This window comes from Siniperca chuatsi, linkage group LG13 (genome assembly GCF_020085105.1).
Source record: "Siniperca chuatsi isolate FFG_IHB_CAS linkage group LG13, ASM2008510v1, whole genome shotgun sequence".
Taxonomy (NCBI): domain Eukaryota; kingdom Metazoa; phylum Chordata; class Actinopteri; order Centrarchiformes; family Sinipercidae; genus Siniperca; species Siniperca chuatsi.
Window position 1 is genome coordinate 26503808 of NC_058054.1, and position 13948 is coordinate 26517755.

Consider the following 13948-nt stretch of genomic DNA (forward strand, 5'->3'; position numbering starts at 1 on the left):
GAATGATTTAATTTTGCAGATAATAATTGATGGTCAGTAGTGAAAAGTAAACTAACTAACTTGATTATTTCCATTTTAAGCTACTGTATACTTCTATTCCACTACATTTCACAGGGAAACATTGTAATTTTTACTCCACTACATTTGTCTAACAGCTTTAAATTTTTACACAAAAAACATGACTTTCTAAAAGTTTATACTGATAAAGGTTGAACTACCAAATAGTAACATGTTATACAAGTATGATAGCTAAAATTAGCTCCACCTCAACCAGCTACAACATTAATGGTATGGTAACAGTGCACACGCTACATCAGAGACTCCCTCCTGCAACATAACATCTTTCGTGGCAGAGATAGAAATGAGAATTTTGTAATATCCCCAAAGAGGTCAAATGGACAAAAGAGGAAAGAAGGGTGGGTTGCGACTGAGACAGAGGAAAACGAAAGCAAGCATTATTATTATTATGGGTATGGAGGGGGCGTGAGCATCATGATAAGTGAGGTGTACTTTTTTTATTAGACAATAAAGTTTTCTAAACTAAACTAATAATCAGATAATATGGTATATGATTGTTGTATGGGTGTCACGCAGGGAAACAAGGAACACAAGGGAATAGGACCCAAACGCAGACTTAGAGGCAGAGTAGATGCTGTTCAGTAATGTATTACAAGGGACAGGCTTACACAGATAGGCAGGCAGAGATCCAAATCGGGAAAGCAGTTCAAGACAGGCAAACAAATCAGACAAGGAGCAAGCAAGGTACAAAATCCAAAAATCCATGCAAGGTGTAAAAAAAAGAAAAAGGACCAGAAGAGAAGTCCAACCTGAACATATGGGAAACCCCGTGTAAAGTACCAATGCAAATGACAAACTGACACTGAACAAAGGAAAAACTTGGACTAAATACACTTAAAATAAAATAAAATTATATATATATATATATATATATATATATATATATATATATATATATATATATATATATATATATATATATATATATATATATATATATATGTATATATATATATGTATATATATAGTAAATAAAATGAGTAAAGTAATCAAGTTAGTATTGATACAGTTTCAATGTGACTGACAATGCAAGACAAACAAAACAATTCAAGTGTTAATGTACTGATAACAAATACCTTAGACATGGATGAATTTGTTAGAATTTTTGCCAAGGGAAACAGGAGACTGATGTAGATAGATCGATTGATAGACTGATAGACAGATAGGTACATCCAACAGCAACCTGAAAATCCATAAGTACAACATATCAGTCATATATCTATCTAACAAAAGTTAGGGGGGGAAAAGGAGAAAAACCAAGTATTATAAAATGTTGTTCTGATTTTGCCCTGTAGGATTATATATACATAGTTAAATTGAATAAATTTGAATTGAGTATAGGCTTGGTTTTGTTTTCTTTGTCACTTTTCAGTTTGAGTTTGTATAAGACTACCTTATATTTTTGTAAATATTAGCCTGTGGTGAGAAGTCTCACTGGATTAGGTTTCATTTTATTTAAAAACTAAGCTCATCCAATGAAAAGAAATGGAGATGATTATGTTAAAATCTGGATGAAGGAATATTTTATTTTAGGGTAAATCAATCTGCCCTCTACTGACTCAAATCATAGGGTAGCAGCAAACTTAGAAATGCTGCTTCACTTCCTCCCAATTCCCCTGCTTCAAATTGTTCTTTATAAAATAGAATAGAATAAAGTAGAACAGAATACTACTTTATTAATCCCCATGGAAATTAATCTTCTGCTTTTAACCCATCCAAACACCCCATACACAAACACACAGCCATAAGCTGGAGAGGCCTGAGGGCACAATGGCAGGAGCATCCATCTGATCTTGACTCTGACAACCTTCCGGTTGCCAGCTGTCATTTAGACAGATTTTTGTACCAGCTGTCCAGGCATTCGAACTGGCAACCTTCGGATTACTAGTCTGTTTCTCTAACCTCTGGGCTACCTACCCCCCAAGTTGCCCACCTATTATTTCTACCAGCCCACCCTAATATAGTAAACTGGAAACATGATTGATGAGAGTGGACCAAAACAATAAAAGAAATTAAAAGGCTCCGTAAGGCTGCAGAGTCGGGTGGTAATTTTCTGTGGGACCGACCACTTTCACGTAACATAGTCATTAGTTTTTTCCAACTAATTTAAACAATGTAATGTAAAGGTGTTTCCAAAGTTGGAAATTATGCTGTATGATAATAGGATTTTGCTGTAAGCAACTCAAACTGCTGCATAGATGCATCTCGGCCACCTGCACATTTCAAAATGAGCAATGAAGGAGGCTCTCAAATTTGACTATTGAACTTACCTAACAATATTGGAAAGGTCACAGTTAGTAAAATGAGACATTGATGTTCCCCATCATGTATTCTAATCCGATTTAAAGGGTCCACAAATAAGTGCATTCTGTCCCTTTTGTGAACAAAATGGTTTATGGATTACAGCCTTAAGAACAGAGCAGGTAATTAAATTGCATCTGCAGTTCAGATAGTCCCATCTGGATGCATCCGATTGAAAAGTTTAGTGAAGCCACTGTGTGCTGGTCTTTATTGGAGGTGAGGAAATTAGCCAGCGCATATTTGCCAAACCAACCACTTAGTCTTAATCCTTGAAGTCTGTAATTTTGTAAAAGTGTAATATACTGTTTGAATGTATTTCCAGTAAAGCATAAATCTTATATAATATTTTTGTGGCTTGTCCAAGTAAGTTTTCAAGCACTGCTGGAATGGTTTCATTGCTGTGTGTGTGTGATAATTGAAACAATTTGGCATGGCATTAGCATGTGTTTATAATGTAAAATGTTAGCTAATGGTTAGATTAAGATTTAGTTAGATAAGTTAGGGTTAGGTTTAGGAAATAACATCTTACTTTTGGGTAACTTTCTTGTTGAGCCTCTTTGGCAAAACAGTGTGAAGGAGACACATTCTGGGCTGGAAAATGTATTTCTGTCTGTTTCGTGGAACCATTGTCATGCTATTTTCACTTGAAACCTCTTTGTTCTCTCAAAAAATGCCATGAGACCACGCTACTCAAACTAATGTGGACCCATGAGAGGTGCAGGTCTTTGCTGTAGGACTTTGCACTGTCCTCAATAGTGTATTAAACCTTGTATTTTTTAAAAGAAAGAACTGATGTGCTGATTTTGTATTCTTTGTTGTTTTTTGAAGCATCAGAGAGCTGGGTGATAGTAAGAGTCTTGATCACAGCAGGAGTATTGAGAACAGAGTCAGGATGCTGTGTGATGGCCTGCGGACCACATACTGTCTGCAAACTTTGTAACAACCAGACAAAAGCCTTTCTGGTTGGTTGGCGAGCTGACTACCTGGACACAAGGAATGCTGAATAGCTGACATAGCTGGTGCAGTGCTCAGAAAACAGTGACTTGCCCAGTATGTACCTCATTCATTTGTATTTATCAGAATCAGCATTTACAGAAGCTATTTTCTTCAAAAATCAGTTTTTGCCTGAAGTCCTAAAAGACAATCTTGCTGAGCATTGTAAGGCTGACTTCACCCCACATAGGTAGAAATTGGTCGTTTCCTAATAACATAGAAAATTAATCAATTACAACTCTTCAGTATTTGTATGAAATTGACCAGTCTTGTGTCTCTGGAAAACAGTGACATGCTGTTGTTTTTTTCTCTCCTTCTTTTCTAGTTTTAGCTGTAAAAATAAGGCGGTGCATGAGGGGCATATGCCCAAAATCACCATCAGCAGTTAGTAAATGAAAACAGCTTTGCTATAGCTGTGTGGCTGTATGTCAATGTAAGAGAAACAATCACTAGCAATCAATATCTCCATAAATAAATCAGTAAACGGCATGTAGCATCTCCCTTGGGCAGTAGTGGTTCACTTCTAATAGGGCTTTGATGTGATGTAATGTGCCCTTTGGCAGCTATATTGGAGGTCATCAGTTCATATGCAAGGATAAATGTCAACAGCTTATAACATTTCAACATTTGATTTTGCTGTCTCAACCAAACAATCAAAGTAAATGTCCTGTTTTTTACTGGGAATCAATCAATTAAACAGTGACTATGCCATTACTGATCAATTTTGTGTTTATATTATGGAACCATGTTAGCTAGCTTTACACAGATTGTCTGCCTAGTATTGTCTTCATCTACATCTGATTTACACACGAAAAATCATTAATGGCTATTTATATGGTAAATTAACAACACCTGCTTAGCTAAATGAGACTGCTGGCTAGTTAGCTAGCTAACAGTTTGTTCAGGTTAACTGAGCTGACCCATCTTAAACTATAGCTCAGTGTCTTGTGAATTTGAGACTAGAGTTAATGAGAAGAGAGTTTATCTACTACAAAATGTATCAAAATCCACACAGCTAGCAATCTCTTTCAAGTATCTAGATTAGTTTAGCTTTTCAAAAGTCAAAAATAAATAAATAAATGACTGAATAAATGAATATGCCATTAAATGCACCAAAAATAGTATTAAAATTAATGTAGGCTTTAATAATTTATAAAAGTCTCATTCTGCTCGAGGTTACTGCCTCTTAAAAGGAAGTTTTTCCTTGCCACTGTTGCCAAATTGCTTACTCTTTGTAGGAATTGTTACAAAGAGTAAGGTCTAGACCTGCTCTAAAGGAAAAGTGCAATGAGATAACTTCCGTTATGAATTGGGGCTATATAAATATAATTGAATTGAATAAAATGTGACACAAATTGATATTTGTTTAATTTGCTTCTGTATTTATTTACATTTGCATTAATTCCCCTATTTATTTACCTTCCCATTGAATTTTACGTATTATTTATCAATTTGTTCATTTATTTTTTATTTATGTATTCATATTTTTAAAGCCATCTGTCCATCAGCAAACTCCGTAAATAACCAAAAGTTGAAGAAGAGCAGTCAGTGAACAACCAGAAAATATTCCCTCCATAAAATATGATCCAGTTTCACCAAAATCAGTGAATAAAGTTATAAAAGTTGTGTGCTTTTGTACAGTAATCAGTGAGGCCTGCTTCCCAGAAAGACTCCGCTCCGGCGGCATGCATCGTTTTTCCAACCTAATTCTTGTCTCATGTGTGGTCTGATAAAGTAAATTCATCTTATTTAGTGCCACATATCGTTATTTTCCAAGCTACTGTAGTCGTCATATTTCGTGGGACCCACGTGAGCGCGGAGTAAGTTGCAAAGACGCGTACTGAGAATAGCGAGTTAGGTTCCTAGCTTAAGACCGATAGTTAGCCTGGGACTTGCTGGGCGAGCCTACCCATTATGCCTGCGACTCAGACACAGTAGCAAAGAGAAGCTCCACAAACTGGCCAGTCACAATAACAAAACACCAAAACACCCCACACATACACTAAGCCAACTGGCTGGGTTCTTTCTGCATTTTCCCTCAGACTGAATATCTAACAAGATGAGTGACTGACAGACTGGCTGACTGGTAAGTGGATTTGGAAGATATACATGTATTGACCACCTGACTGACTGAGTAGCTAAATGACTTGTGTCTCCAATGTCTGGTCTATATTAAAGTGAAGGATTCATGGCGATGTCATGTGGATCACAAAAAAAGTTGCTGAAAAAGTTCACTCTTTAAAAACTTGTAGTCGAGTGTCTAAAGTCAAGGTGCAGCTTCTGCAGCTCATTTATGGTTTATTCATAATGAGACTTCACACTCCCAAGGACCAGGGACTGTCTGAGGGAGAGACAGCGAGAGTGTGTGTGAGTTAAAACTGGACAGGCGTTGTGGATGCTGTTGGCTGCCTTCAGATGGCTGGTCTATTCTGATGGAAAGGGGTGGCTGGGTTTGTGCTTGTCTCTCTCTCACACACACACACAAGCTGCTGGGTGGCTGACATTCTCCTTTTTCACCTCTAATTGGTCCTCTGGGAGTTGTCAGAGGTCTCAGTGGCTGTCTGCAAGGTGGCAACACACACACACACACACACACACACACACACATACATACACAGCCATGCATCAGAAGTAGGAGGTGCAGGCGACAGAGGAGGAGAGGCGCTGTGATTGTCACCTGAAGGTCATGAACATTTATCACTGTTTGTAAAGACAAAGGAGGGGAGTTGGAGAGGAAATATCACGTTGGCCTGTGCTGCTGTTCTAAACTGGGTAAGACTGCTGTATAAATCCTGACTGCTTTAATAACAGTCTCACTACTGTCAACTCATACAGGCCACCTAGTTATATGCCTGTTTAGTTGAAAAGGCCACAGAATTCTAGCTGTATTGTGTTGGCTACAGCTTATAGAGCCTTGTATGTGATGTATGCTTTCTTGCAGCTGTGAATGGATGATTGTATTTCTAATTGTACAGCAGAGTCTTAACATAATTGAATAGACTTATTAGTTCATTTCTGTGCTATGCTTGAACTGGAACTCACCATTTCATCATAAGGACACTGTATTTTGTGATAGCTCAATTTTTGCGTTTCTCATGGTTGTGGAAAAGCTCATTAGGCATTTGTTTAGGACAGATGTCATTTAAAGTAGGTTGTAGAATTACGATTGTCAATTCCTTGTTTTACTCAGACATCTCCATAACTACCTATACCAGACTGGACAAATGCATCACTCAATACACAAAAATATGGCAGTTGTGCTGGAATCTTTCTCCCTAAACATAGTGCAACAGCAATTAGTCTGACTCCTAAACTACAAAACAAAATCCTGCGTAAAAAAAAAAACGCAGCTCTCTTATTCATTTGACTGAGGCCAGCCAGCTGGCGCAGCAGGGGTGCCAACACAGCAAGCTCGGGCAAAACAACGCAGGGTTGTCTGGCAAAAAAGTAGAATGTGGTTAACTTTTGTCACAAGACAATGCAATACAACGTCATTAGGCAAGCGCTGTCTTGTCCATTCAAATATGTGCAAGTGCAAATTTCTGTTGTTGAAAAATCCTGTCTGAGTATTATAAACCATTGTGCATTGTTTTCACAACACGCATACACCAACGTAGCCCGCTACATTGTTTTGATGCAGGGCCAGGGGTGTGTCCAGGGAGTGCCACTTCATTATCCTGAATGAGGCGGGACCTTAGTTCGAACCAACTGTTTGACGAGTATGTTGGAACTTTATATTACACTTGTATGGTGCCACTGTTGTGTTGTGATTGGTGGGTCTATATTTTTAATAAAAACACATAGGAATATAAGAAACTGTAAGATACTGTAATGTTAGTAATTAAAGTAGATATGAGAAATGGCGACATGTGTGTGTGTGTGTGTGTGTGTGTGTGCGTGCGTGTGTGCACACACATGTACTTCATGCCACCCCTGCGTGAGTCATTGCCCTACTTGGGCTACCCCATTCAAAAAAGTCTGGACATGCCACTGCACAGGGCTATTTTAGGTCTGAATGCCCACTAAGAAACCTAAAGCACAATTTGTTGACACTTTTGAACTCATCAAGTTTAATGAGATGGTTGTGATTAATAAATGCTTGTAAAGGGAACCATACATTTGAAAGTGTCCAACATTACCTTTCAGTAATCCTCCACACCACAACTCCTCATAACGTTAGATTGGAAGACAGCTCAATCAACTGTTAGACAGGGCTGGCTGGCAGATCAACATAGATCACATCACAGTGTAATGGGCCAAACATTTTGCTAACTTGCTAGCTTACCGCACATCACAGGAAGGCTCGCTTGATTCGCACAACTGTTCTGAATGCCAGGTCATGTCAACGTGCAGTCTTCAAGGGTCGTGCAACATAATTCAAGCAATACATTTTTTAACATTCTTTTAGATTTAAAATTAACTTGATATAAATTAACCTAATATTTACTTATTAAAAACTCTATAAATAAACTATTTTGTTAGAAACTTTCTTGCCATTGTCCATTGCCAGAAAGATGATCTAAACATTCCTCCACTAGCCTTTCCTGCTGTAATCTTAGCGTGACTAATCACTATAGTATCAGTCATCTTTGTTTACATTCAGTTACTGCCAATGGCTGCATTTGTACAGATAAGCCCTTTGGGCAGATGGTGCTCAAGATCAGCTGCTGATAGATTTAAATAACTGTCAAGATGTCCATCGATGTTGGTATAGCGACACCTGTCAACATGTTTAAATGCTTCTCTGGATAAAAGTGGAATCATAGCATAGCAACAGTCACAGCAACAGTCTGATGGATTACCTAACTCACTACTACTACCTAAAAAGTCTTTTCAAGTTGATTTTCATACCATACTTAATGATTTGAAAACATTGGATGCCTTGAAAGACGGATACATTCAGAATTCTAAAACACTTTGGTATGCTTTGAAAAATGGTCTGCAGTAATGTAAAATATATGTGATTTTTAGGCCTAAATGTGCAAAAACAGTGGTGAGGGCCTTTACAATGGTCAACTGTTGAAATTTAGATTTTCCCTCTAACTGTTTTATGATGGAAAAATATAATAAAAGCATTTCACAAAAGCTGTATGTCAAGGCTTTCCTTTCAGGCACTGCAGATGCAGGCATCTATTGTTAGGTGGCTATTTTTCGTCATCGGTGAATTACACTGATAAACAAAAAGGACTGAATTGAAAATTAATTATCAGCAGATGTGAGAGTTAATCTGTTGTGATTTTGGTGCTTTCTTCTTGAGGGCTTGGATTTAGGCCAGTACAACAGTGCTTTAAGAGCATTTTGGTGACTTCACGCACACTCAAATACACACTAGAACACATACTACACTAGCTCCAGCCTCTTTCACTACACAATAATAGAGCGGTGAGGCTTGTTAAAAACCAAGGCGTCCAACCAGAATCAAACAGTCTCCTGTGTGTTCTTCACCTGATTCAATTAAAGCCTTTTCATAAAGCATCAACTTAATGGGACTAATGCAGTACCGGCAGAGAGAGAGGGGGAACATTAGAGATAGAGCAAGATAGGACAAGGAAGGGCAAGAGACATGAGTGTGAATGCTTTGTGATTCATCAGTTTAGGGCTTCAACAACATCAATAACTTACTTAAATAACATTAACTAGGTGAACTACTGAGCATGTGTTTTAATGTCATGGTTTTGTTCAATCCATTCATGTGAAGATTTAATGTCTTTACAATACAGGATAGGAGAGTCATTTTCGTCTATACTTTAATTGATCGAAATAAGGTGATTTCATTGTGATATAGGAATTTCATTGCTTCAGCCAAGCTGACCACAATCATGTTGTGACGGCTGATGGTTGAAGACCACTGTTGCATATCGGGGCTGCACCCTAGTGCTGAAAATGTGAACGGATGTGGTGGATTATCCTTCAACGCAAGCTCTGTAAGGCCCAATGAGCTTAATTAGTTGATTAGTTACTTAGTCATTTTAATCAGTCGGTTCATGATCATGTCTGTTTTCCCTTCATGAGCAGCCTCAAAGAAGCACTTCCACTTCTTTATTGTCCAAAAGTTTTTCTGAATCCTAAAAATGTGACATTGATCTGGTGTGAACAAGGTGATGCCATACCGTGTCAACAAAACGAAATGGGTTACATTTGTATGGAAAATAGCTCAGATAAAAAAAGAAGATTATTTATATTAGTTGCAGCAAGGCACTGACAGAGCTCTGTGGGGGAAGATAAAAGCACATTTCCTTTCAGTGTCGTAATAGCTGTGTAAGCGTTCCTTCCAGATCCTTCAACGTGAATGCGTATGGATTTATTGATCCAGTGCAGTTTTTAAGTGCACAGAGGCAGTTTTTGGGAAGTGTTTTTCAGAGGCTACAACCACTAAGTCAGTGGTCAGTCTGATTTTTGAGGGAAACATTTATTGAAAGCCAAGACAATTTGTCTCCCTGAAATGATACATGCAGAAGAGAGAGGAAGGACATGTGCTCACTCTGTGTATAGTGAAGGACCTGTGTTGTTGAATATTGACATATACTGTACCTTAACCACTGGTGTAAGGCCATTCTGTAATCCTTATAACTACAGACTACAGACAACCAATTCACAACAGTATTAAAATGTTATTTCCTGCGAACAAATTGTAAATCTGTATGGGTACTTTCCGTTGAAAGTTCTGTTCTCTTGGTGTTATATTTACTTCCACCTCAGTCAGGAAGGAGAGGTGGAAATGAAGAACAGGATAAGCCTAAATTTCATTCACAAACAATATCAGACTTAAGCAGTCAATAAAGCTACAACAGGACAGTCACTAAGTGATATTATTCAGAACCTTGGAAAGCTCTGTATTCTATCAAGCCTGATTCCCTCTCAGAGGAAAGGTTGTGAAAATTTTAGCCGTCTCTTCAGTGCTCACCATTGGCTACTTTTGTATTGCCACTGGAATTGGGTTCATTAATAATTTTGACTTTTGACTTTAATTTTGGACTTACATCCAAACCACAGAGGTACCAGACTGAAAACATTGTACTCCATTTGCAGTCCTTATTATGTGCTGTAGGTTGCTCCAGTAATATCCCCCACCCCAGTGACCCACAGACTGTATCCCTATTCCATCCCATCATGCCTATTCAAGTTATTGAAGGTAGGCGATCCCATTATACTACACAGAAAACTATACACAGGTCAGCCAACCATCAAAGTCTAACTCAGATTAATGTCTCTCTCACACAGACTGCAACTACTGGGCTGAATGAGACAATTTTAAAACTTGCTTTATTAAATGGAAGATCTTTAACTGGAAAGGCTGCGCTGGTTAGTGCCCTAATTACAGATCACAAGTTGGACAGTTTTTTAACTGAAACTTGTCTGGACTCTAGTGGTACTTTTACACTGACAGAGGCCAAACACAGACACCGCCAAATTTAAATTTTCAAATGTTTTAAGATCTGACAGGAGAGGTGGAAGTGTGGCAGCACTCTTCTCTGACATGTTTTTATGCAGGAAACTCACTTTTGGTGAGTTCACTTCCTTTGAGTATCTTGCACTGAGATTGAAATCCACAACTCCTGTCTTACTAGTGTATTGATGAATTCAATACACTAGTAATTCAATTAATTAAATTACCTTTTGTCCCGAACTTCCTTAGATTTTGATTTTATATTCATTTCTGGTGATTTTAATATCCATGATAACACTGAAGACTACTAGCATAGAGAGTTAAACAACCTACTGGAGGCCTATGGTTTCTTTCAACATGTAACTGGACCCACTCATAACCAAGGCCATGCCTTGGACTTAATTATGTCCAAAGGAGTTAATGTCTTTTCTGTGTCAGCACTCGATGTTGCTTTATCATACCATCACTGCATCTATTTTGAAGTCAATCTTGATCCTGTAAGGGTCAACTTCTGCAATGTTGTAACGTCTAACATGTCATCCTGTGATGACATAATTGCTTTTAATCAAGGTACTAAACTCGTGATAGATGTTATTGCTCCTGTCAAAATCAAAGTGTTATCTGATAAAAGTAAAAGTCCTTGGCTAACAGGTGAATTTGTATAGAGGAAGAAAGGGGACTGCAGAAGTGCTGAGTGTAAATGGTGTAAAACCCAGCTTCTAGAGCATCTTGATAGTTACAGAAATATTTTAATCAGTTATAATGCAGAAATTAGAAAAGCAAGGCAAGGATATTTTAAAAATATAATAAGCAGTAATACACACAATTAAAGGGTTCTATTTTCTACTGTAGATAAACTTAAATAACTCCAGAACTTCAATTCCAGGTGATTTTATTAGCACCTGTAGGTGTGAGGATCAAAACTGAGGAGGAACAAAATAGTGACTATTAGGGCAAATATTCCCAAAAGCATTCGTGCTCTTCCTAACCTGCCTCCTTCTAAATCCACTATTATTTTAAGAAATTTTGCATCAGTCAGTGCTGAGGATTTTGGAACGGTGGTTCAGAGTCTTAACTGTTCCACTTATTCCCTTGATGCCAGCCCCACCTTCTTTTACTTTACAATCTGATATTTTTCCTAGCTCACTCGAATCTTCAGTGGTTGCCACTTTTAAAGAAGCCCACTCTAGATCCATTTATTATCAGTAACTTCAGACTAATCTCTAACCTCCCATTTATTTAAAAAGTCGTCCACAACCAGCTAATCAATCACCTGGCAACCAACAAAGTACAGGATCTCTACCAATCTGGATTTCGCCCCAACCATAGTATAGAAACGGCCTTGGTCAGGGTTACTAATAGTATTGTTGGACCTAAGTGCAGCATTTGACACTATTGATCATGATATTTTAATGGGGAGACTTGAGAGGTAGGTTGGCCTGGGTTAGCACTGGACTTTTATCATACCTTAAAGGATGTGATTTTAGTGTTTCTCTTGGGAATTTTAGCTCCAAAAGAAATTGTTTCTCATGTGGTGTTCCACAGGGGTCAGTTTTAGGCCCATTATTATTTAATTTGTAGTTGCTGCCTCTTGGCCAGCTTATCAAGAAACACAATGTATGTTACCATAATTATGCTGATGATATGCAACTATATATTCCCTTGGCCCCCGATGATCTGAGCCCTATTGACACTCTATCAGAATGTATCAAGGATATTTATGACTGGATGTCTAGTAATTTTTAAACAATGACAAGACAGAAATCCTGGCCATCAGAGCAAATGCTAACAGACAGGAAATCTCTTTTAAATTGTCACAACTGTCTCTGGAAAGTATAACACAGCTCAGAAACCTCAGCATCATCCTTGACGCTGACCTCAATTTCAAGAGCCACATCAACAGCATAGTTAAAACTGGATTTTATCATTAAAGAAATATTGCAAACGTAAGGAGCTTTTTATCCCAGGAGGACGCTGAAATAAATCGTTCACGCTTTTATTTCCAGTCGACTAGACTACTGTAACACTCACACAAAACACAGATTTTAGAATTGATTTTAAAATTTGAAAGCTTGTTTTTAAGGCCCTACATATCTCTGCGGCGTGAGCTATGAACCAGCTAGATCCCTCAGGTCATCTGGAATAGGCCGTGTGGGTATTCCCCGGGTCTCCATGAAGACTGATGAAACTGCCTTTAGCTTTTATGCTCCAAGCCACTGGAATTCCCTACCCAATCATGTTGGGTGTGCCCCAACGCTATCATCTTTTAAAACCAAACTCAAAACATTCCTTTTTAGCTGTGCTTTTCAGTAGTCTGGTGTGCTGGTTTTAACTTTTATTTTATTCTTATTTGTTTTATTGGTTTTTTACTCTCTTATTAATTTTATTGGTAGACTGTTGGTCTTAATTATTTAATTTAGTCTCTTTTATTCTTAATGTTTCATGGTTTTAATTATTTTATTTTTAATTATTTATTTTCTATTCCCATTTTTAATGTTTTTTAAACTTGCATGTATTATTATTCATGTCTATTTTAAATGTGCTTACTTATGACTAATGGTTTATCTTTACAATATTTTGTGGCTGCAACTTCGGGGGTAGCTCACGCTCTGTGCAGCACATTGTGCTTCCACCTGGAATGAAATGTGCTATATAAATAAAGCTTTGCTTGCTTAATGCCTTTTTAATAAACAGTGTAAAATGTCTAGAGAAATAAAAACACAATTTTTATCAAAAGAATTATTTATTTGTAGTTTTGTCATATATCAGATTTATGTATGGGATTGTTCCCTATGGAGAAATATAATTTAATCAATAACATTCTGAATTAAACACATAGTTTTTCCGGAGCTGATAATAGAAGTAGCAACTCACTTCCTTTTCATCTCTGTTCAGGGACACTGGAAGTCAGTCACAGTTGGGGGTGCTGAGAGAAGGTCTTTAGAGCTCAACACTGAGGTTCCAGAAGTGAAAATCCCATTCATATTTTGAATCGAGGATTTTGATTATAAGCCATTATGTTGTAACCATCCCAGGTAGACTTACCATAAGCTATGATACTGTGAAACGATGTTATATGCTCCTGTAGAAGAAGTCTGTATGGCATCAACTTTGTTTTAAGAAAAATGTTTATTTGCTACACTACCCACAATCCTAAAGACCTCTCTGATTGGTGGAGATAGCTGTTAC

General features: G+C 37.6%; 1 protein-coding gene across 3 annotated transcripts in view; it reads left to right on the top strand.

Moving 5' to 3' along the window:
* Positions 1 to 13948, top strand: part of LOC122886425 (cadherin-6-like) — a 100382-nt gene that overhangs the window by 17953 nt on the left and 68481 nt on the right. For 2 of the 3 annotated variants that reach the window (XM_044218617.1, XM_044218619.1), the window contains exon 1: positions 7013 to 7091. The exons of the other annotated variant lie outside the window; for it this stretch is intronic. The gene's annotated coding sequence lies outside the window, so the exon portion shown is untranslated. Of the gene's footprint in view, positions 1 to 7012; positions 7092 to 13948 lie in introns of those variants that run through there. 3 annotated transcript variants of the gene reach the window in all.